This window comes from Calidris pugnax, unplaced genomic scaffold, assembly GCF_001431845.1.
Source record: "Calidris pugnax isolate Ruff unplaced genomic scaffold, ASM143184v1 scaffold42, whole genome shotgun sequence".
In the NCBI taxonomy this organism is placed as follows: domain Eukaryota; kingdom Metazoa; phylum Chordata; class Aves; order Charadriiformes; family Scolopacidae; genus Calidris; species Calidris pugnax.
The window spans coordinates 13,892,875-13,918,298 of NW_015090920.1; the positions used below are offsets into that span (position 1 = coordinate 13,892,875).

General features: G+C 41.8%; 1 long non-coding RNA gene across 1 annotated transcript; it reads left to right on the top strand.

Moving 5' to 3' along the window:
* The first annotated feature begins 227 nt into the window (after positions 1 to 227).
* On the top strand, positions 228 to 18,772 carry LOC106892578. Its single transcript, XR_001412880.1, has 3 exons — positions 228 to 301; positions 4,400 to 4,585; positions 17,794 to 18,772. It is a non-coding gene; the product is annotated as an uncharacterized LOC106892578 (long non-coding RNA).
* Positions 18,773 to 25,424: the final 6,652 nt, after the last annotated feature.

The following is a 25,424-nucleotide window of genomic DNA, read 5'->3' on the forward strand; positions in this document are numbered from 1 at the left end:
GGGGCCCTCCCGCACCTCACGGCGACGGCCAGGCCACCCCGCCCCGCAGCGCCGCCGGCCCGCAGCGCCGTCGGAGCCAATCGCCAGGCGCCGCCGGGCGGCGGGGCCAATAGCGAAGGTGGCGGCTCCCCCGGGGGCGGGAAGAAGCGGGGCGCGCCACCAATCACGAGAGGCGGTGCCGGCTCTGTGTGTGTGTGTATGTTGGGGGAGCCTCTCCCGCCCCCTCACGGCGGTGCGCCGCGCATGCGCCGGCCCAGCCGGCGGGCTCCTGGTGGTCGCGTTGCCTGTTGGAGTCAGTCTGGTAACTTTAGTCTTCCTTTTCCATTATTTATTAAATTGTTTTGGCAAATTTTAATCTTTTTGATCAGACGGGCCTGTCTGCCGTCGTCACGACCACGTTGGAAGCGTCCCGTGAGGAGAAGCGCTGTGGGCTCCCGACCGCCCCTCAGGCCGCGGGGTTGAGGGGCTGAGGGGCTGGGCAGCCGCCGGCCGGCCGGCCGCTCTCCCCTTTGCTCGGAGTTGGGTCGTTTCGGCAATTGGGAGGCCCCGAAGTGTGTTGTTTACCCACTGTGTCGCTGGGTAATTCCGCCTTCTGGCCGCTCGTTCTGCCGTCCGCGGGTTGGTCCCTCCAAGTCGGGGGGACAAAACTCGCCTACAGAAGACAAGGCGGATAAAAAGTTAGTTGTCAGACGTTGTTGAAGCCGTGCGCGGGCATGACTTCACCGTCAGGTGTAGTAAAATACGATAAATGAGTAGGTTTCTTTAAAGTCACCCAGGAGTGCAACCTGCAGGCTTTTGTGGGGTGTCAGAGGACACCAGAGCGGGAACTGGCTGCGTGTGTGTGGATGCCTCTGCCGTGTGGTGCTTGCACGCTGTCAGGACTGGTGGCCGAGCTCTGTCTTCCATCCTGCTGTATCTCCCAGGGCTTTAGACAGCAGCCTTGGGTACCCAGCCTTGAGCCCCTAGATTAGAAGATTGGTTGTGCTGCCCTGTACCTGAAAAATAAACACTTTGAAGGGGAAACACAGATCCCCTAAACCAGGATCTTGCTCTCACTGGCCTCACAGCAAGACCTGCATGGATTCACTTGAGCCAAAGTAAAGCTGAGCCCGGCTAAGCAGAGGGCTTGTGGCTCCCCTGCACAAGCCATGTGTTCTTGCCTCTTCCCGTGTTGGCTCAAGCGGACCACATGGTTTTCCCTGCAGAGCCAGCTTTCAGCTGGATTGGCAAACAGTGAGCTGATGCTGCTCACTGCACAAGGGCACGGATGCTCCTAGGAGCCTGGTGAGAGCTCTTAACCTGGTACAGAAAGGCATTGGTGGGATTATCCCTCGAGCATCATCACGATCTTGCAGTGCTACAAGTCAGAGGCAAACCCTTGCCCTGGCTGCGCCCTGGCATCCTCAGCAGCACGGCTGGGCAGTGCTGTGCTCAGAACAGCTTCAGGCATCCTCCACCCAGCAGATGAACTACCATCAAAGCCAGTGTTATCTAACAAGGTTTATCCTTTGTGTTTTTTTATTACATTCTCATCATACTAGGCATAGTAATAAAAATATTGTTTAAATACTTCTGGTTTTCATAGCGAATCCCCCCCTTTCCACCTCATTCCCCGCTGTTGCTAGAGCTGTGCGCTCCAGCGATGCTCTGACCTGCTGTGCCGAGGGGATGGATGCTCGGGGTCTCAGGAGGCTCTTCCAAATGTTTTTATCCACATGGTGCCTGAAGGCTTTAATGAGGACCGTGCAGCTAAGTCACATGAAGACGTTTTAGCTCAAAATTAGCACTAGAGCTTGGGGAAGGTGGGCCTTTGTATGGTGTAAGAGATGGAAAGAAAAGCTTTAATGCTGATACAGGCCTGGCAAGAAAATTGAAATGCAGCATTAACACAAGGAAAAATATTTACCCCTCTACTACTTTGAACCTATTTGTTTCACAAAGGTCACTAATATTTACCTTCTCTGTAAAAGAAACCTACACTTTCTTCTCAAGAAAATATTTTTATGTTCGAAAAGGCCAAACTAGATTTATTTTTAAACTCTATCAATTACAGGGCAGAATGTGCTCCAGAACAACCAAAATAAGGCAGAAAGAGAAATGGTTTCTGGTCTTGCTGTAATAGCACAATTTAAAGTTACCAGGATTGAAATAGAAAAGCTGGGGTAGCTAAAACTCTGGGTCTTATCACAATTCTGGTGGTGAAGAGGAAATGCTTTGAGTCTACTTGTGTGACAGATAAGAACAGAAGTTATTCCACACAGTATTTTTAAATAGCGGCCAGCTTAAGTCCAACATGCCACTGTCTTTATATCAAAAATTAGTACATGTGTGTATTTATAACATGCAATCTAACAGCATGTTTCACTTTTGCCTTGTGATAGCCAGCAGCATTGCTGTTTTCAATGTCTTTGGTCCCTTTGCTTATGCAGCAATAATAAGAACTGTTTCCAAAACTGATAACAAAGAATAATTTTAGCAACGAGCAGCAACAGTCTTATTTCATTATTAGAGCTGTATATGTTCAGTTTTCAGATCCCCCTTTTTTTACACCTGAGGCTTATTTTGTCAGCATCATCTGGCTCAGTCTAAACAAATTCTGAAGTCCAGGACCTTGCACAGGGATGACCGCAGAGGGTCACTGTGTCACAGCCTGGAGCCATGGAAAGCCTTGGGTGCTGGGCTTTTCTTTTTTCAGGTGGGCACTTGGCGTTATATTGATGTTTCGACCCTGTGAGTGCCATTTCTTGGAGGCAGGAGTGTTGCGTGGGTGTGAGCGGAGCTGGTGGTTGCTGTGGCTTAGCCCTGACGTGAGGTTTGTGGATTCTCACAGCACCCCTGCCTGATTGCCTGCTGCTTTTTTGAAGATTGCATTTTTTGGGATGTTTGTCTGTGTTGCTGATTTCCATCACCAGTTTCATTCCTTCCATTGCCTCCCGTGACCTTTGGGGGGAGTGTCCACAAATTGGCTCATGATATTTTCCTCCTGCTTTCTTTTCCTCCTCTCTCTTAAAGGAGTTTTCGCTTCATTTTCTTCCCAATAAGTAATGATGCTTTCAGCTCTTCCTTCTGTACGCTGATGCCAGACAATTAAATACATATGACATTTGAAATTTATTTGTAGAAATTACTTGTAAAGAGGTACACAAATAATCAAAGCTTCAAGATATGTTGTTAACATAAACAAAACCACTCAGGTAATGAGAAAAAGGAGTTGATTAATCACCTTTTCCTTCTGTAATCTAGTTGATGATTCAGATCTGAAGGACCAAGAAAATTTGCTTTGACACATCAAGCCATTCTGGAGGTGGCTTGAGAGTAACAGATGAAATATAATGCACTATAACATGATTCAGTACCTTAAAAGTAGAGTAACATAATGACTGTCATACCTAGACTCACATTTTGCAGTGGGGGAGCTAGGTCAGGGTGTTCTTTCAGTCCTCTAACATACTGAACGTTTGCTTTTTGGGGGGAAACTGGCAGCTTCTGGTGGTGCTGCATGTGTGCACACAGCAAGAATGGCCCTGGCTTGAATGTTTTCCCTGGGGTATAACTTTTCAAGCTTGCCCAAATTTTTCTCATGGTCTGGAAAACAGAATACTTGGTCCTTAATTCTTTGCAGCGTATGATGTTCTGTCTTTAGTTATCAGCATGGGAATTGAAAAGAGGTTTTATAAATGTTGCCTCATCATGTAACTTTCAAGTTAAGGAAAATTATAACCCTGTCCTCTATATTTTAACTTATTTTACATCAGGTAGCATTCCCATTTGCCTCCCGATGTTTATTTTTATGCCTAAAACTCAAAGACTTTCTTTGTAAGGAAAGAGGAGTAGTTGAGTAAAAGCATCATCTGTAAATTATTTATGCCTCCTGTTTTGCAGTGGAAGACACTTCTCCGAACATTGTTCTGAAAGCTCCCAAGTCTTTTAACTCCTATGTTTTATCTTTGGTTGATGCCAGCCAAGGGTCAAAGTCAAGCTAATGTTGAGGCTGCCAGAATCTATTTATACAGAACCGGAAGATGCTGGGTGCATTACACTATTTAACAAAAGCAAAAACGTGACTGGGAACATTCATACTCACTTTTCACTGAATTTTTCACTGAATTAAAGTAAAGGGGCAGCTGGGTACTCCTGCCATTTTCCAGGGGAGTGGAGCAGTTGCCACTCCAGCTGACACTACCTGGATATTCATGGCCATGACCACCTCTACGAATCAGGCAATCAGGCTTGGGCACAGCAGCACTCCTCCTTCAGTAATGCACCAGAAGGCCTCTCTTACCAACAATTATTTTCTTTTTGCCAGCAACTTCTTACTAAACTGCCGTATGCAATCGCTTAAGTAGCAAAGATCTTGTTTCTCTCTCAGCCCAGTAATCCCGGTGACGTCCTTTTGCAGTGATCCAGGACCCCCTCCCTGGGCAGTGTGAGAACGGGCAGGGACACAGCCCCTGATGGGACCGCAGAGCCTGGAGCCTTCCCTTCCTTCTGCTGCTCCTGTCCTCGCCCCGTCTCCCATCACCAACGCTCCATCTGCGTCCCCCAAAGCAACCAGGCTCCGGCAGCAGCCCTCCTGCAAGCCCGGGTAAGCAGGCTCCGGCATTCACCACTGCCACACTAGGGGCTGATTCACCGGCATCGGTTACTTTCTGAGACAATTCATTTAATCAGGAAACCGTAAAGAGTCCCTTCGTAGTCTTTATGGGATTTAAAAGTCCCTTGTTAAGCAATCCTCTTGCAGGGAGCGATTTAGCAGTATCCTTGGGGAACTCTTTTCCTGGTGCTGTGTCCAGCATCACAGGAAGCTGCAGAGACACGGGCATCTCGCAGCTTGGGCTGGGCTCTGGGTCAGGTGGACCAAGAGCAGCACAGGAACCAACTCTGAATTTAAAATATTCCCCTCGTTCTCCCAGCTCTGAGAAAACGATCATAAATAAATAGGAAAAAAAAGCATGTTACTACTGATCTGTATTTTATGAAACTAAATTCTGTCTTCAGCTGTGCTTTAGCAAGTGCTTTGAAGTTGCTGGAGCTGTGAGTATATAAATGGAAGTACTGGTTGGTTTACACTTTCTCTAAATAACATCACTGTTTACTATAAAAGTTCATTCTAGATTACATCAAAAACAAACACTGAGCTTAGACATAAATAAATATAAATACTCCTTATGCAAAACATTTGCTACACTGTAAAAGCTCACTATAACATTAGCCAGCAGCTAGCAGCCGGTGGGTCAGAAACACCCACGTCCTTTAGCTTAGTGGCAAAATCTTAAATTCTTTGGTTCTTTTAATCTAAGGATAAAATCGCAGATGCTCAGTTCAGAAAACAAATAAATATTAATAATTCATATTAAGTACATAATTTGCCAGAGCTGGAAGTCACTTGTTATCAATTACAGATCTAATTTATTCCATACTTGATCTTTCAGTACTGGCAGTGTACCCAGATCTTATGTGAATATAGGAAAAATATAGAAGGATCAAGCCATTCTTCATTAAATCCCTAAATAAAATCTAAAAGCAAATATAACTTACCCTAGATAAAGGATATGCTGTCATATTCCTCTAAACTAAACAATATAAACACTGATCACTTTGATCAGCAGTCAGAATGATATATGAGAATTACTAACAAAACATGTTAGGTTTTATTGTAGTTTCTTCAAACAATCATTTTTATAAACCTTTTCCTTCTGGTGTGATTAATGAGTGTGATTGTAAACCAACACTGATAATAAAAACTGCATTTCATAACAGGTGGTGTTTAGCCAAGTGCCCAGGAAAGATCTCTCACATCTCATTCAGACCTCTTGCATACTGATTATCCTGTGAGGAAACAGGCATCAAACCACATAAAATGAAGACTGAGTTCAGCAAGCCCAGGGTTTAGCTTGCAGAAGCCAAAAGCTTTTACCAACCACTTGTTAAAATTAATCTATCTAAACCGTTTTCAGACAGCACTAAAAATCCTATTTCCATTAAACATAGTTACTTTTAGTTTCAAAAAATGACAGATGAAAACAAGTAAAAAGGTAGGGATCCCATGATATCCCCTCACTTGGCAATCAGTAAAACACACTTGAGCGTCCTTATGTTGCACCTGCACACGTTTTTTCACAAAATCCTTCACTTAATATTTTAAAACCCCACCTTTCTCACCTGTCCCCTACATCACTCACTAGAAGGGCGCACATGAAGCTTAATTGTGTTACCACTTCCTTTTCCGGTATGGATTTTTTTTTTTGTATGGATTATAACTTCCTTGCTATTAAGGAAATTGTTGCTATTAAGGAAGTTATTGCTGTTATTATGGTCCCAGAGATTTCCTTTAGCCTGTTGTGCCTACAATCTGTTCACTGAATCCATTAAAGACCTGTGTCTGGCTTTGGGTGCATATTTGGAAGCCCCTAAAGCCCCTGGGCATCCTCCCTGCTCCCTGTCATGGCCCCAGTGCCACCGTGTGTACCAGAGGTAACAGCAATATCCAGCACCTTAGAGCTACATCTTGACTTTCTCCTCATTTTGTTTCTGCCTAGTTGCGTTACTGATTTATACTGCATTTATTGGGTGTCTATAGCCCTATAAATAATTGCCTGTAGGGTATCTAGAAGCAGTTATGTCCATTCCTTCAGTGTTCACATTTTATAGCTCTACAGCATCACTTTACTAACAACACATTTCATTTTATGCTGTTCTGCTGGTAATAAATGTCATCAGAAGGTAGGTTAGCTTTAGTTTTTGTGCTTAAATTTCTCCTATTTTTCGTTATTCCTGCTCTCAAAAGAAGTGCATTGTACTGAAACATACTATTAGAAGACTTTTTGTGCTAGATGTATAGGAAAATTGTATAAGCTCTTTGTCTAGGCAATCTAAAACCTATTTTGAACATACAATGAGAAGTATTTACCAAGTAAAGTTTCTTTTTTAAACTGGAGACCCCATTCCTGGCCCTACTGGTTATCTGGAAGAATGAACTGGCACATAGCAAGTGGGTGTAATACTCCGTTGCCAGAGAAAGAGGTGAAAGCACAGTCTTTTTGGTGGTTCATGATTATTTTTAACTTTCATTTCCTTTGTAATTATTTCCTTTCCTGGATTCATAAATCTGCAGTAGCCTGTTATATAAATCTCATCTATCCCATGTTTACAAATAATTCTGGCTTAGATTCTGTGTTCTTATTCCCACAGACTTGCAGTTTGGGTGTATAAAGACATATGCAGGGTATCACCCCATGTTTAATGCTAGCTCTGTACAATAACGCTTGTGTGATGACAAATACCCACCTACATTTCTTTTAACCTCCTCTAGCGTTTTTGTTGGAGAAGCTACTTTTCACTTGCTGTCTCAGTGGCTGCTGTGTAGTAGGATAATACTGAGACTTTGTGGGGGTTTATCCCTTTCATTACTTGTTCATTTTTTGGTTTAAAAAAAAAAAAAGGGTGGGGGAATCCAACAGTGAATTCTTCATGCATGAATGTTACATGGATTTTAAGGGGTGATGTAATTGAGCAACTGAGGGAATAATCACGCTTAAGTGTAGGTTTTAGGAAAATGATTTAGAGGTGAAAGAAGAGATAGAGGAAAAAATCAAGCATGTACTGGAAGGAGAAAAAAGGTGTCTAAGTAGAGGCAGTAACTGTGGCACAGAAAACTAGACCAAAGGCTCTCAAAATTGTGCTCATGGAGAACCCTTTAACACAGGAGACAGTGGCAGCCAGCTGTGCAACAAATTATTGTGCAATGCACCTTATCTGTGTTCAGCGCTTGCAATGCTTGTGACCAGGGGCTTTGGAAGTTGCCTGGGAGATCCTCTGGCACATTATACATCTATAGTGTCATCTGTTCTCAATCTTTTGGGCATTGCTGCTTGTGCAGTATTACTACGAGACCACAAAGGTGGCTTCACTCAGCTAGAGCAGTGCCTGCTCTTAAGAGCGGGTGAAGTGACTGCTGTATAGGCATTTTCCAGGTCTTTTGAGAGTCTTCCAGGGTAAATGGGAAAAATGTAAGTGAAGCATTGACAAAGCTGTAAGGACAGTGTCTTCATTCACGGTGTAAACCTCCACTTGTAAAGGCTATAGTGTCATACTGGAAAGATCCTGCATCTTACCTTCAAGGCTTACAACATTTAAGGATGAGCAAGGTGACTTTAAAAATGTTACTAAAAGAACAAGCAGCAGTAGAAATAGAAGAGGAACAACTTCAAGACGTACTGCGATCAGGGAATTAATCAATGAGGAGTCAGGACCAGCCATGGAGCTCTGACCCATGGGGAGCTCCCAAGCCCCCACCTTGGAGACTGGTGCAGCAGGACTACGTCGGCAGAGAGAGCAGAGCAGCTCCTGCAAGCCTTGGCCCTGGTCTTGGTGAAATTGCTGAAAGTTTTGACCATGACATCCATGGAGGTAGGGTGCATGCCCTTAATATTCCCCAGAGACCCAGATGGAATATTGCTGACGTGTTCACAGTGTAATCGTCACAGATCCCACTTAGCCTGGGGAGTGCACAAAGCAGTATGAATAAATACATTGTTATTAGTGATAAAATACTATGATGAGAACTGGACAGTGATAACACTTAGCAATAATCTGAGTGTCATTGCTAATACGCAGATCACAACCTTGATTTTGATGATTTTACCTAATAAATACATCAAAAATCATATTTACAAGCAATAAGTAGTTTATAAACAAGCATTTTATCCCATTTGCATTTGAGCTTCCCTGCTTGTATTCCGACTATGCTGTTCTGCAATCAGCTGTCTTCATTTTTTCTTTCTCACGTGTAGCTGGAAAATGATAGCTCAACATGTTCTGTTTGCACGCCGTGTCCTCCCCATCTACCTGAAGGTCTTAAACCGTCCTTGAAAACAGTTATCACCAGCAAGTATCCTTGAACTAAGAGTGAAAGTTATTTAAACTGTCGGTGTTAAAAAGACAAAACTAGTAACCATTTCTGTGCTGTTTCAAAAGCTGTTATCTCAAATGCTGGATGCTTCTTATGGTAGTGAGGAAAATGGCTTTATCCCTGCTATGACAGCAGGTTTCAGCTCAGGGCAAAGCAGAACTTCTCTGACCGCAAGCTCATTCGCTAGCACTGGAAGGACATAAACCAAGCACCAACTGAAAATGAAATTATTTGAGAGAGCAAAAGAGAGCAGAGTTGATCTGCTTGCATTGAGCTCTCTCCAGTAGCCCCAAGATTCCCACATTTCCTGGTCTCTGAGCCTGGAAGGGCAGGAGCCGTGCCTGGGTGCTGGCTTGGGGTAGATAGGGAAGCGCTGCTTATCTTCTAGCAGAAGGAGCTGCACAATTTCCCTCCCAGCCTGTGGTTAGCCTGCTTCCCCACACACAGGAAAGAATGGTTTGTCTATAGACTTACTCTCTCCCCTCCTCCCTGTGAGGGAGGGGAGCTTTCTTTTAAGCAAGGAAAGAGTCAGCAACGCTTTGGGAAGTGTTACTCTCTCTCTTAAGTGCTGTTTCAGGAAATGTCTGTGTTTTTTCCCAAGCAGGGTGCAGAACGTTTTCTAAACCTTGCACAGCACCGAGCCAGGTAGTTTGTAAAGGGATGGGGGGCCTAGGAGTTGTTTTCTTTCACCTGAGTTTAGGTGTTCCTCTTTCTCAAGTATTCTTCAGAAACATTTGTGAGTTTTCATGAACCCCCCTAGCTGGCCATGCATAGGAGTAAATCATGTTATTCTCTCTAGAGAGATTTTGCTTTAGGCAACACTGTGTTGTGGCAAATGTGACAGCAATGTGACAAACATTAACACATTTTCCTGAGAATGCCCAATAGTTAGCTACAGAAATGCAACTGTTTAATATTTTGTGAGTCAAAAAAAACGAACCTAAGCTTTTCAGACAAATGCCACTAAATACCAGATTTGCCACGAGTGAAAAACTGGTAGAAAGCTGCTCAAAAGTCTACAGATGCATTTCCTACTCACTGTGTGTTTCTTTGGTTAGTTCCTAAAGCAACCTTCCCTTACAAATGCTACCAGAGGACAAGATGTGACATGAGGTTTTAGGGAACACTGGAGATTTTTGCTTTGAAACATGTTTACAGAGTTAATATTTTATTAGATTTACATTCACAAGGGACAGGGAAGGAGAGAAACTGAAAATCAAACTTATTATGGAAACTGTTTTCAGTATTAACTGTGCAATATAAACAACTCTGCTCTTACCAGATTTTACAAGTATGACTTGAAATTCTTTAGAAACTGGGCTCCTGCTAAATTGCCAGTACTCCTTTGACTTTGACCATAATGGTCATTGCTTTTGCAGACTTAGCAAAAAGGAAAACTGCTTACTTTAGCATTAGCACTTCCACAAAAAAAAAAAAGCAGGCCTATTCTCTTTTGGCCTACTGTATTGTAGATGCCAACTTAGTATTTCAATCCAGAACGAACATCTGCATCAGTCCAGAGTCAGCTCTCGCTGGCAGGGAGCAGCCCTGTCGCAGCTCTAGATCAAACAGTGTCCTTTAGGTGTATTTCTCTTTGTCACTGTCACCCACGGACACATGCTCTGAAAGCAGAAAGCCCCACAGTTATGCAGCTGACTGCTGATCTGGGTCCATCATTCAAGCACCAAGATGGCTTTTGACTGGCCAAGCTCCTAGACTTGCCACTGGTTTTAATCAGCTCTTTTAACACTTTATATTGATTCCACATCTAATCCAAAGCACACTGAAAACAATAAGGATAGGCTCTGACAGGGCTCTGATGATAACGACAGAAGTGATGGATTTGGTACAACTATCTGTAACCCTCCTGAAGGCTGATTTATTTTTTAATGTTTTGTGATTTTTTTCATGATTCCTTGTTTGCCACCTGCTGTACCTCTCACCAACCCCTCCCCAGCTCCACAGCCCTGGGCATCTGTGGTCATGTGCACGGTTTTGGGATGGCGGAGGATGATGCTGACACATGGGAAAGAGTCAGGGAGAGCAGGGATGAGGGGAAAGTGCACTCCAGTAGAGCAGTGAGCTTCTGAGAGGGTGACTTGGCAGCCCCTGCTCCCCCTTCCCAGATCTGCTCAGCAGATGCACCTCCTGCAGAACGAAAAAGAGAAGATGAGAAGAGCTATAATGGGGGCAGGGAGCTTGGAAAGGGCTGGGAAGCTGCGTCCTGGGTGTCTGCCTGCTGTGTTGTTGATCTGTCTTCTGAACAAACAAATCCCAGCCTGAGACCTTGACACAGCCTTTCGGTGGTATTAACAGTCGTCCTGCTCTCAAGACACACTTTGCCTCGGTGTGGCTCTGCCTGGTGACTGGCACTTAGAGGTGATATCTGCTCTGCCCTGTGGTGAAAACTTCCAGCTCTCACCTACCAGTCACAACTGAGTGTTAGGCTCAATTCTGAGGAAAATACCCCAGTTTCCTTCCCAGAAGGGCGATGCCTGGTACACAACTGGCATGAGGTGAGAGCACACACACGGGCACTGCAGCCTTTGATCTCACAGTTGAGACCTAAACACCCGGAGCAGGTGAGCATCCAGCTTCCTGCCTGCTTTCCCCATCATCCCTGATGGTGAACTCTGCCTCAGCCCAGCCCTGACACTGGGATATGAGCAGAGCAGGAGGCACCCATGCTTTCACACAGGGTAGAAAACCACACGGGGATGGAAAATCACTTTAAAACAGAGTTTTTGTGCTTTAGAACAATAACTAGTTCTTTGGGTGTTTCTTTCTAGATAGCCTGGGAAAGACAGCTGTCCCAGAGTAGAAATTAAGAAGCATCATATTTACTTTTGAGAAGGAGGTACTAGAGGTACTAAAAGCTGATAATGTCTGTAGATAACAGCAACTCAATACACTCAGAAGGGCTGCTCTTGGGGTGTTGGGGGGGTCTTTGTTTGGAGGGGTGCTTTCTTTACATTTTAGATCTGGGCAACAGAGTCCATTCTTGTGTGTGCTGTTTTGTTTTTCTTCCCTGAACTGCAGTGCTGTGTATTTTAAATTCAGAAAGTAGAAAGCTCCAGCAAGTACCTTAGAAGATTATGATACATTGTTTTACATATATTCTGTGCTGGACCTATTAAAAAGTATCAGCAATTCTCTGAGCTGTGAAAGTTCTTCCTCAGCCCTCCTGGCTCAGGTCCAGTAGCAAAGTGACTACCACAACCTTCTGTTCTGCTAACAACTTCTTGATGACCTTGTAACAACCGTGTCAATGCCTTACTGTTACCCAGTTCCTGTAAAATAAAAAGACATGCAATATTGAATTAAATGTGCTTCTTTTTCCTTTGCATGTGCCATGCTAAGGGGTGTACTCAGACAAACTATTTTGCATAATTTCATTGACTGTTTCAGTAAGAGCTTTCCTAATGAATCCCAGTATTGACAGACCTACATTGCCTCAAACGTCAGCTTTATGCTTTTTCAAGCATTAAGACACTGCTTTTGGAGAGTCTCTGGCTTCACCCAGACTGATAAGGAGCCTTTACAGCAACTGTTATTGATTCCAGTCTGCAGCGGCAGGCGACCGTCAGACGATCTATGCAGAAGGTCTCTCCTCTTTGTCAGCAGCAGCAGCAGCTTTCTGCAGGCACTCACATCCACACAGCTCAGCCAGGGAACAGGCTACACGAGCTCTCCTCACCCACTCGAGTGTAAAATCAGCCGAGTTACTTCCCACAGCCACGGCAGCAGTTGGACTCGCATGGGCTGCCTTCTGCCACGCTGTGGATGAGGAGCACGCCAGTGATTTGTTCCACCAGCCAAACGGCCGGGATGATTTCTGGCAGAGAACAAGCATCTATGGATAGCCGTGTCTTAAGCTGCCACCACCTCTCCAGCAATGATTGTCAGATCACAGCTTTAGTAACACTTAAATTACTGTTGGGATTTAAACCCTGGTATCATCAACTCAGGAGTACATGATACCATTGTAGTGTGCCAGCATTTTCCAGAGCCTTCTGTGCATACATGTTCTAATGGTGGGCACTTTAAAGGGCAAAAAGTTCGTGCAAATACCCTCAGTAGTAGAGGACTCACTGTCACTAATATTACCAATATGCTTATTGCAAACTCAGAATGTTTAAATTGAAGAATGGCACCGCAATTCTTACTTGTACACATAATCCCCATCACCGTAACTTCTTCTGCAAAGCTCTGTGACTTTTCTCAGTAGATAGAAGTACAACTGGCCAAAGTTAATTTTTTTGCATAATAACTGAAGATTTGTGATGAACTTGCATTATATTTAGCAGTACCAGCTGACGCTTTTGTGCTTCCAAACAGCATGTGGCCCTTAGATATTATTATCAGGAAATGGGTTCTGCCGCCCGAGTACTTACACCCCCCAGTCTAGGCTTGACAGCAATGCACCGCAGAAAGCACACGGTTTAAGGGGCTGTATTTGCTTTCCCTTCCATTTCACTGGTTTGTAATTTTTTCTCCTAGCTCCTGCCTCTCACCAGCAGCCCAGGAACAGGGCAGGCAGCACAGACACAGGGGTTTGCAGGGACTCAGAGCTCAGCTTGCAACCGTGGACAACGGTGCTACAGAGATGTGCTTTCCTCCAGCATCACCTCACTGCTTTGGGGTGTACGGCCAGCTCCAGGAAAGCTTTTGATCATCACTTCAGGAGTGGCATGTCTTACTCATTATAGCTATAGTTTTACCTACTATGGATCTTAAGTTGTTTTTCTTCCATCCGTAGCTGTGCTTTTTTCCTTCTAACCTGGCCTTCTCTCTCTGACTGCATCTTGTGGGTTCATCTTATTTTATCTGCAGCCTATGAGAGAGGACAGGGAGTGCCTCACAGGGAGTGCCTCATTCGCTGTACCCCTGAACTTGGGAATTTGATGGCCTTTTTTTAAAGTTGATCCTTTAGTTATTGCAAGTTCAGAACTAATAAAAACTACAGTGACAAAAGAAGGAAAGCATTTTCCACCTTTGTAAACTTCTCGTAAGTTAGTTACCAGTTTAAATTTAAAATCAGAAAGACGGAGGCCAAATCGTCTATTGTTCTTATTGAACCACATACAAAGACTCAATTTTATTATGATACAAAAGGAAAGAATTTGTCATCATTAACTGTAATGTTTTCGGGAAGGAGGTTAGATAGGAGACTTAGCATCATTAGAGGTTTTTATCTAAAGATTTCCTGCCTCAAGTAATTGTTCTGAAGAAGTAAACACAGAGATTATGTCATTAATTCTCTCTAATGAAGTTCTGTGGTAAGTGGTGTTTTGTAGGCTCATTTGAAGAATTTTAACAAAATCTCCGGGGTTTTATTTATTTACTGATTTTGCAGATGCTTTGCAAAACTGTGACCAAGTAATATATTTTGTGTTCACTGTATTGCTACTAGCTTAGGGCTTTGAAATCAACGGAGGCGGCTGGTTATATGATTCCTTTTCACAATTACCCGCGGCAGTCTCAGGGAGCTAACACGGACACAGCAAACGTAGTTACATACATGCTTGGGCTTTTTATTTCATCACATTCATTTCTTAGCATAACCACCTGGTCAGCTGATAGACAGGTCAGTTCTATGATATCTGTACACTGCTATACTGTGCAGCCTACACAAAGTATTTCTAATGGATCACCACCTCAAACTCTCAGTACCCATTGTTCAGTTATTCTAAAAACTCTTGCTATTCTCTGTTCCTAAATATTGTTTGCATTGGAAACCACTGTCTTCCATTCTGCAGGAAGCAGAATTAAAACAAAAGAAAGTGTGTTTATTTTAGGTGAGCACAGGTGAGTGCTACTTTGAAGACTAACAGCAGCATCTATATTAAGAACATCCAACAGTTCTTATCAGAAAAGTCCATTTTCAGCTGTTTATAATTCTATTAAATTTGAAATGCTAACATAACCTGTGGGTAAGGTTAATGGGGTCCTTTGCTGTGAGAATATAATTTTGCTGTTTCTCAGAGTCAAACACAAGGAAAATCTTGCTGTTTGGTATTAAAAAAAAAAGAATAATTAAGATGTCTTCTTCTCTGGAAAGTCCTAGCCATCTCCCCATCCCGTGGCCTAAGGGTTTAAATTTCTCTAGGAATTAATCTTTGTGTTGTAGGTGGGCTTTCTGCTTTCCATGCAGAAACTGAGTCAAATTTCAGTGAGCTTTAAGGTTCCGCAGAGGCAGTTGCTAAGGATACGTTACTAGCCGGAAGGGTTACGCGCTGTCACCAGAGTACCCGGACGTCCTCCATCTGCCCCCAAGCTGGCACCTTTGCCAGCCCCACACCCCCTCACTTCAAACCTTGAACCAGTTCAGGCAGGGGTCCCAGAAAGCAGCCCAGTTTACAACCGGGCTCTTCCCTGCTTCACGGGGTAAAAAACAGCGTCAGGCTGTCTGATGGAAAAAATGGATGACAATATATGCCTAGAGAGGGACTGAGCTGGAGGCTGGTACCTTCAGAACTTCATTTGACAGTTCTTAACTTTGCAGTCTGCACTTGTGCTTCTGAGAGTTAGTCCACGTTGTGCACGTAGCCATGCTTCGAGTAATTGATTCTTTCTGGCTTCCCATGGCTCAAAATACTGAAGTAGAATAACAGAGACTGGTTCCTTCAACAGTTGGAATATGTGTATTTTCATCTTCTATGGGAAACTATAAAGAAATTTCAGTAGTGACTCTTCCCATCAGCAAATCTGACAAACAGTACTTTTATCTTTGTCCTTTTATCTGGTAGTAAAAATTCCTAATTTCAAATGCCATTTTAAAGAGTTTTCCGAAAGAGATTTCTCCTCAGGTCCCTTAGTAAGATGCTTCTCTAAAGGACTCCCATGATAACTTTTTATCTGTTCTTGTATGGCAGGCATGGTCTATTACAAATTAATTTCAAACATATTTTCCTGAATGGAGCTGCATTCTAGCAGCTATTGTTGGTGCAAATAATACTCTGTCACCAATGAATCTTCTGATTACAGAATTTGGGATGTTCACAACTAGAGAAAATCATAAACACCAGAAGGCACGCATTGCTGATGTGCTTAAAACCTGTCTGCCCCAACCAACTGCCCTCCAAAAAGCTCTCTTGATTTTAAAAGACAAGACCATTTGACAAAGTTCTTTCTGTGCTTGCAGAGCACAAAGACACAATAATAAGTCTCACAAGACAGAATAAGTAACACGAGAATTTCGTGATCATTATCTGTATTTCCTGCTGGGTTCTTTGTTCTTGTGGCATTAATACTTTGCAGTATTATCTGACAACTTACCTTTCTCAGCCTCCCCTGTGCACTGTGCTACTCTTGCAGGATCTTTCAGTCTCCATTTTCTGATCTGGTTTTCAGTACATTTTCTTGCTTTTGGTACGGTTAACCTCCAGTCAAGAAATTAAATGTACTTTGTTTCCTACCTTTAGTGCAGGACCTGATCCTCTAACAAAGTTTTGACTCTTCTTATTTTGCAGAGCAGTGTAATACTTGTCTTTGCTGACTTTATTATATTACTTCTCACCTGTAACCCTCATCAGGATTTAGAAGCATGGGAAGTGAGGGGAAATAATCTACCATTTCCTTCCTCATTGCGTCCTCACAGTGGAATTTCCAATGATTTTTCAAAGGCTTCCACCTTTTCAAAATATTCATTGAATGCTTTTTGTTTTACCACGCTTACATATACAGAAAACTGCGTAAAATTTGGTGAAGGACATAAAATTATGACATTTTTTATAACTTGAGAAAATATCTGTTTTCCAGTGTGCTATTCACATGAAAATAAATGCTTGCTAAACTTTTTTTTTAAAAAAAGAATGCATCCTCCTTCTACAAATCAGCACAAAGGACATTCTTTTCCTCCTAGAAACTTATATCTGCCTTAGGGGAGTAACACATCGAATGACTTTCTTAACCATTTTTAAGCAGATTCTGCAAGAAATACGAGGGGTCATATGCTGGAATACATAGAAACTGGTGCCTTCTGGAGACGCCTGTTCTCACTGCACTGGTAGGAGCAGTGGTGTGGAAGCCCAGAGGGAAGCATCCAGACGGGTGCTGGTCCTGTGTAGCTCCTGTGTAGCACCTACACTGCTCCTTGGACATCATGGCAGAGAGCTGAGTGAGGCTGGCAAAAGAAACCGTACAGCAAAGGCTTCATCGTTCCTCCCTTGTCAAGTCTCCCTGCTCCAATTTGGCTGCTTCTTTGTTCCCAAGGGCACATTAGAGAAGAGGGAGCGTTTGTTCCGTGTCTGTTTCTTTCTGAATAATAAGCAATCCTTCCTATTATCTGATTAGTGTTTCCTACTGTCCAAATTAATTAAAAATAAAAAAAAAAAAGAGGAAAATAATTATTTTAGTATTCTACAGTGTTGAATACCTCAGACAACACAGCTGCTTGACTGCATGATTTGGGATGACTACTCTTGCAGCCGTGGGCATGTGGAGGACAGTAACGGTGGCTCTGAGCAAGTATATTCTCAAGATAAAACCCATTGCTTGTGCGTTTTCTTGGGATTAGGTTTCCAGGAGCCAAAGTACTACAAGTCCCTGTTCTGTGAGGTAAGACTCCTTTGGAAAAATACAATACGCTGTTTGAGGCGTTTTGTTAATAGCATCCAAGCACGCAGGTAGGACGTGGCTCTCCTCCCACAAAGCAAAAATACATGAACGATTAATAAAAGGGCTCGAATTCAGGGGATTATTCTTTCCTGTGACTTAAGCCTGAGGAGGATCATTATCACCAGCCAGCAGAGGATCTATAAATAACCCATGGAGCTGAGTTTAAAGCATTAGTTTAGCTTCTCAGTGGAAATTGAGTGCATTGTCTAAGTGTGGTTAGAGGCAAATATTATCTTAAAGCAACTTATTGTTTTACTTCACAGGGCAAGGAAACAAGCATTTCTTATTATCGGGACAACTGACGTTATTTCAGCCCATCACTAAGACTTGTGGCAGAACAGGAAGAAAGAATGAGACAAAGCTGCAATTTCCCAGCAAGCACTTCTTCTCAGAAACGGGGAGGAGTGGATACACTAATTCTGAAAAGCCTGACTAATAATTCTGGAAATCAATTCCATCTACCCCTTCGGGGGCAGGTAGAGCAGAAGCAGCAGTGCTGCAGCCTGCCCCACACTGCCGTGACCTGCCGGCAGGTCTCCAAGCCACCTGGAAGTAGAGACAGGAGAACAGATTACGTGCCACGTCCCTCAGCTGCTTCACTGAGGTTACCAGCAGAATTGCAGATAGCGCCGGATCGGGATCTTTGGAAGGTGGTTATCTGTCCCCAGAGAACTAAGCTAACTATGAGGTAGCTTTGTGTGGAGCATTAAACAACTGTTAGGTGGTAACAACTTTTTGTCACTGACGTCATCAGCCAGATCGGAGCAGGCGATAACCCTCGTAGGCCTCCATCTTTCTACATATCTACCAAGTCTCCTCTTCCACTCCAGCTTCTGAAGAAATGTTGTTTTAATAAAAGTTCATGTGTTTCTATAAAGGGTGTGTACATACTCTATCTGGCCAAATATTTTGCACCTCCTTCAGTTAGCCCCTTAGCAGATAAGGGTTTGCAAGCTTTATCAGATGGTAAAGTTACACCATTAATCTTAGTTTGTATATTCAACCTCATGCCTGGTAATATGGTCCTTACATCTTTAGTGAAAAAATGTTGCATGTCTGCCAATGAAAACATACAATATTTTTCTTGCTAAAACAGGGATATTACCTCCAAAATTGTTGATAAATGCATATGCAAAAGCAGAGTAGTCCAATACCAAGCTGCTAGAACTGTGATCATTCCAACATAATACTTGAATAGGCTCGATCATCTATTCTTGCCAATTCAACAATTATATTCTTATTATTAATGGCTACGAAATTTGTTTCATTGTTCTTCAGAACACTTACAACCTCTCTGCTCCTATTATCTGTCTAGAGGTACTGAAGCAGTTTCTTCCCTTCCTTACAAGATGAGTTGCAGGCAAGAGGTAACTGGGGAAAAAAAAAGAAGACTTAAAAATACCTTTTTTTACATGTAAAAGCTGTATCACTGTACTTGGATAATAGAAGTATAATTGTCCATCCAGTGTGATGTAAGGATGTATATGCCAGCCTGTGGAAATATGGGCAAGTGGATAAGCACTACCAGTGAGGGCGACCTGTAGGGAAACTGCTCTTGAAGCCTATGACTTCAGGAGACTGTAATGTTAAGGTGCCATGGCTGCACTCAAACTAGGTCAAACTAGGTCAGAATACTCAGTGAAAAACTCCATTTTCAGTCTATACATTGTAAAATGAAATTTAAAAGATAAGAGGAAGAGGAGGGAAATAAGTTAACAAAAACCACCCACTGTCAGAGCCCTGTGTGTCCTGGGGGACTGCGCCCAAGTTGGCGAGGTCACTGCCTCTGCTTGTTTTGTCATGGCCCCATAGTTTCTGGCTCACTTTCCCTTTCTGCTGCTCTCAATTACCTCTGAGTGCTCACGAGAGACAGGTCGGGAGAACAGGCCTGGAAGAATTACAGACCAGCTAATGGTGCTTTGATAATGGAACAATAATCAAGTACTCACTTTGCATTCATCCAGAGGACAATAAGGGGATAATATCAGCCAACGTGGACTTGACCAATACATTTCAGGTCCAGCTCTTCTACTTATAGATGGAACATCCAGCCTAGTGGGTAGCAGTTAACCTGTAAGCATGATATAACTTTGCTTTAATTAAGACTGTTGATACAGTTTTACTATATCAAGCTGTGAATGGTATCCTCACATGAAAACTAAGAAACACTGGCAAAAAGCTGTTATTAGGTAAGCATTGAAAGCTCACATTCAAAATAAGTTTCAAAGTTGGCTTTCAACTGTGTCAGACCTGGATGTGCACTTATTTAATGTTTAAATTAACAGCCTAAATGATAGGTATAGGGAATGCTTTTATGCAACACTCTTTCCAAAAGAAAACCAGTAGTTGTTCTAGGAGCTATCGACACAAATACAGCATGTAAGTGAGCTACTCTATTGTACCTGGAACCTGACAGGGCCTAAATTGGAACATAATGCTTCCTTATTTGAATACCAATCTCAGTGTCAAAAAGGATTAGGATAAATTTGAGAGGTGAGCAAGTGGTGAGAAATTTAGAAAATAAAGTCTTTGAAGAAGAGTTGAAAAAATGCATTTTTTTCTGCATGGGAAAGTGCGGAGAAAGATGTTTGCATTGCTGGACATGCCTAAGAACAGGGTATACAAATATATACAAATATACAAAACTCCCAGTTACTAGACTGGATCCCAGAGAACTGAACTGATGGCTGGGATTACAGCTAGCCCTACATTTCTACAGTTTCTGAGACCTCTATTGTAGCTAAGTTGATCTTCATTTAAATGTGGCAGTCTTTAATCAAACTCCACTACACTATATTATTACATTAAATTGGTCATTGAATAGTTTCCTAGGAAAGATAGTTCAATGCATAATTTATGGTTTTTTGTACATTAGTATGTGTACATATATATATATATATATATATATGCATTTTCCACAACCTGACTAAGAAACTCTCATTCCATTTGGCCCACCTATTGACCTCACTGTCTAAAAAGGCAGGAGAGGTAATATATTTAAAAAGCAGCCAGCACTAAGTGGAGTGAACTGCACACATTCAGTATTTCATTATCTGAAAGAGCAGTTGTATTTACTGTTACTGCAATCACGATGCAAAAAGATATTCCCCGAAGTGCTCCCTGGAAGAGCGCAGAGGCTGTTGATACAGCAGCAAGATGGCCAATCCAAATTCAGGGCAAAAGCAGCTGGCCAATGACCCAAATATATTTTCCTGAGCTATGAATCAATGAGAAATGAACGTTTTGGTTGTTTGAGATGAGCTCTCACACAGAATGTTTTATTTTCCTTATCCCCAGCCCGTCCTGATTTTAAATGTATGTCAAAGTTATTTTTTATCCTTGAAAACGACTGAAAATAATTTAATTTCTTATGCAGAGATAAAGATGCATGCATATTTTATATCAACTAATATTTTTTGCTTTTTGCCAATGCTTTACTTAAAAGCTCATAAAACTAATGTTTTTGCTCTAATAAAAAGGAAAGCCCTTGAGACCTTGTATTCCCTGTCTGCACAGAATTGCACAGATGAGGGCAAGCTGCTCATAAATCCTTGCAACCTGAAAGCTGTAGTAAAACTTAGGTTTAACTATGTTCTGGAAGAGGGGAAGCATTTGCAGGCATATGCAGCATCAAGGGATGTAGCTCTGTTTACCTACATGCCACAAAGAAACACATTTAGAAAGCAGAAGGCATCTGGCCAGGCAATTTGAGAAACAACCTCTTCAAGCAACTGTCTTGGCTTATTACCCACAATCATCTTTGTTACCTCCACCTCCACCTTCATAATTAGGGCTTTCAGAAATGACAAGTTTGTGCCCAAGATGTCATCAGTGTGAAAAGCTACCACTTTGCTCATCATTTTCCACCTCTCCCAAAATCTTACATGTCCTACGACAGGGAATTTGTTATTTGTGATGGCTTATGCTTCTTCAGTGTCTTCTCTGGATGCTGTAAAGAGAAGAAGTGATCCTCTTCTCTCTACAGCTGCCAGATAGGACTGCTTTTGAAAGCAATTTCAAGCCTTTTTTGCCATGGAGCAGATGATCTGGCACTAAACTTGTTATGAACTTGGATTTTGCTAAGAGGGGAGGGGAGGGGAGGGGAGGGAGGAGAAGGAAGGGAAGGGAAGGGAAGGGAAGGGGTAAAAAAAACAGTTGTACACTTTTTTTAAAGAAACAGAAAAGCACAAATGAAAAAGGAAGTATTAAGAGTAACATACATTTTTGAGTTGTAAATTCTTTTTATCTTGCTAGAAATTAAAACATGATTGGCAATGTATTAAGAAGAGAAATCAAGCACTTGGAAAGTGAACTCTGGACCCAAATAATTGCCTCAGTCTTTCAGTTCTGCCTTTGATTCTGTCCCTAGTTCAAGGTTTTAAAATATGATTTGTTAGCAAAAAAGACCAAGCAGCTATAAATGACCTCTATTAGTTTAGTTATGACATCACATAAAATCCATGTTAAAATACAATGACCTCAGCACTCCTGTGTTTCACAAAATTCTAGAATTCTCCTATCACCCTTTTGTTGGTGATACAAAGTTATATCCTCTGTCAGAGCAAGGATTTTAAATTCATTTTCGAGCTTCCCTTTCCTGACTACAATGCACCACCTGACTTCACGGACCAAACAGAGGTGGCAAAATTGGAAAGCTCTTGTTACATTAACACCGGGATTTAGAATGACTGACTGGAAGAGCCACTCCACTTCTCCACTGATAATATAAAGAAGCTGGGAAAACAGACTCTTAATTCATTTCTTAGATTAGATGCCAGAAGTTAGGCAGTGCGATAGTCTCCTTTGCTCCTATCACTGCTCACTGCAGGATGTCCACCCCAGCTCTGAAGTAAAGTAATAACTATGATGTAAATGCCTTGGAGGTAGACGGATTTTAAAGGCTCTTTGCATTTGCTACTGTGATAGTTTTGCAGCTTGTGCCCTGACAAAATGACATGCACAAATCAGCTGTACGTTGCTCAGTTACTGCATGTGGTCACTAGACCACAACGATGGTGTTCAGCAAGGGACCAGCCACGGCAAGAGGTAAGGTTCTACAGTAGCTTTCTAACAAAGGAGGAAGAAAAAAGCAGGTAAAAAACCTAACTACTTTCAAGACAGGTCCCTGTAAATTTAGGGATATGATTTTGTAGCACTAACTGGCACACTAGATGCCCTGCCTTGCCCTTTTTCTAAGGGCGCAGACCTGCCACAAAGACGACAGTGAAGAATCACGTAATTCTGAGACATTTATCTATTCCAGACCTGCCTTTGCCTGTAAAAAGGTTTAAATGTTTTTTAGTTCTTAATTTTGTGTTGATTTTGATAAGAGATTTTATGGCTGGGAACTAAGTAGGTTTGTGGCATTGTATTTGCTGAAATGTAATAAAGAGATTGATCACCGAATTGTAACTTTGACTTCCTGAGACTGTTATCTTCATTTTAGGTAGAAGTACTTCTTGTGTCACAAGACCAACACATTTCTCAGCTACACAGATCTTAACACCTTACTCACTTTTTCACATGGTAATTTAGAAAAACAGCCTCCTCTCACATGATCTTGTTCTAGCAAAGCAAGCTAGAAATGTGACATAGAAAATAATTCACCAACGCCCCTAATTCCCTTCTAGATTTCAGAACAGCTCTTTTTCTTCTCACTCAGTCTCATAATAAATTATTGTTATTCTGAGGTCATCTGTAAATTAGAGCGCAGCACTAAAAAAAGCAGGCTACATAAAATTAATAAGTTTTAATAGAAATTGGGCAACTTGTAATTTTTTAACATAGGAAAGTTCAGAAGAATATATACGTTTACTTTTAATACCAAATTTGTGTTTGGAACAATGCCCTCCGCCAGTCAGTTTTAATAGGAACACAGGACCTGCCATGCTCCATTAAGCCAATGATCCATCAAGTCCAATCTTCTCCATTCTTTTTGGCAAATGCAAGATGCTTCAAAGGAAGTCAAATGGCCCGTCATGCACTTGGCCAATTTTTCAATTTGAATAGTCCATTGCGCAACAGCCATTCCATTCTTCATGTCAAGTCCTCTTCCCATATGGTTACAAATGTTAAAGTAATCAAGTGGCGTGAATGACCCAATGTACCCTTTTAATAATATTTAAGGCCATGTTTATGCTCTGATTGGGTCTGTTTCTCTTGAACTGTCAATTGGTTTTGTATACAATGCTCCTCACATTCATTCTCATTAGATCTCCTGTTTCTACTTCAATTCAGCAGCTGAGCTGAATTGAATCAACAGTATTCACAAATTGCCACAATTTTGCATCAGTCTTTAAAAATCAGTTACGATTTTAAACAGACATTAGAGGACATTTCTATTAAACAGACACTTGGTGTAACAAAACAATCAAAGCATTACAATACTGCTCCGTTGCATTTCCTTCATTTGAATCATATTCTATTGCTGCACTGGAGTGTCTTTTAATTTCTGAGCTGAGAAAAGTTTCTAATTTAGATCTTGATACTTTGCAGTTTTGACCCATGCCTAACAACTGCTAATGAATTGTTGGGTAAGGGACCTGGTGTGTTGTTAGATACTGGAAACCACAGGAAGATATTTTCATTATTTCTTTTAATATAATTTGCCAATTTATTTATTTATCATTTTCTGGGTGTAACATTTTTCTTTTCTTGTTCTCTGTTGGTTTTCTTCACTATTTCATTTATTGTTTGAGGGCCTGCAATGTTTTCACCTATATGTTTTCACCTTTCTTTTCCTCTCAGTGTCTTGCATTGTTTATGAGAAGTCTGTGTACCATTGCTGGCCTTTTTAGAACTTTGCTTGTGTTCACAATCATTTTCACCCTCTCCTTTGTATAAAGCAAATGTATGTAATTGGATGCCTTTTATCTTATTTCATTACAAAGTATCAAGAAAGAAGAGCAGAGAAGTCAAGATATATTGCTGTCACTCATGTATGACGGAGACACCGTTTCGATCAGATAGTCATATACTCATGTGCCATCAATCCTTTCAGACAGAACGGGTAACACAGCAGATTCACTCTTGCTGAAAGGTTTGCTGAAATCATACTAAATTATGCTAAGCACTGTCTGAATCTGAAAACAGACTGTTCAAAAATGGACAAATCTAATCGCCTGTTTTAAAGTAAAAGTGCCTCAACTGTTAAGAAGTTAAAGGGTTCCCCTTTGATGGCTTATGATAATAGTTTCAAAAACAGAAAGTTTGAGTGTGTGAGGCCCTTGAAATTTTTTTATCTAATGCTGCAGAATAGTTATTTTTGAGGATTACATATGTTAAAGGGATCTTATTAATTTCAGAATCCAATTTTGGCTACATTTTTATTTTTGCAATTTTTTAAATACTCCTGCATGTCTTTAAACATGCTGGTTTTACAGGCAGGTTTATATTTTCACGTGTGTTTATAACAAGCACTTGAATAATCTTTTAATATCTTCAAATGAATTTCATAGATTTCACATGATGCTGACATATAAGTCCACAATGTACAGATTCCTAATTTCCCAAAATCTCTGACTTTCCAGGCATATATTTCTGTCAACAGCTATTTCACCTAATAAGGAAACCATTTGTATCACTTTTTGCTTACACTCTAACTTTGATGCTCAGTATTCCAATTTTTCAGTGTTTACCTCTTGCTATCAAGATGAAACTTTATTCGAGCTCTCTATTGGTATCAAATCCCCGTGGATTTTTTTCCCTGAATCTAGAAGCCTGGAGGAATGGGGTCATTTCTAGACAAAGACTTCATTGTTGTAGGCAGTCTCCAGTGGTAATGTAACAAAAAATATTGGGGGAGATGGAAATACCTCAATTATGGACGTATAAATGCTTTCTGCATGAAAGACATTTCCTTACATCTGTCTGTCACATTACTGCAAAATAGTTT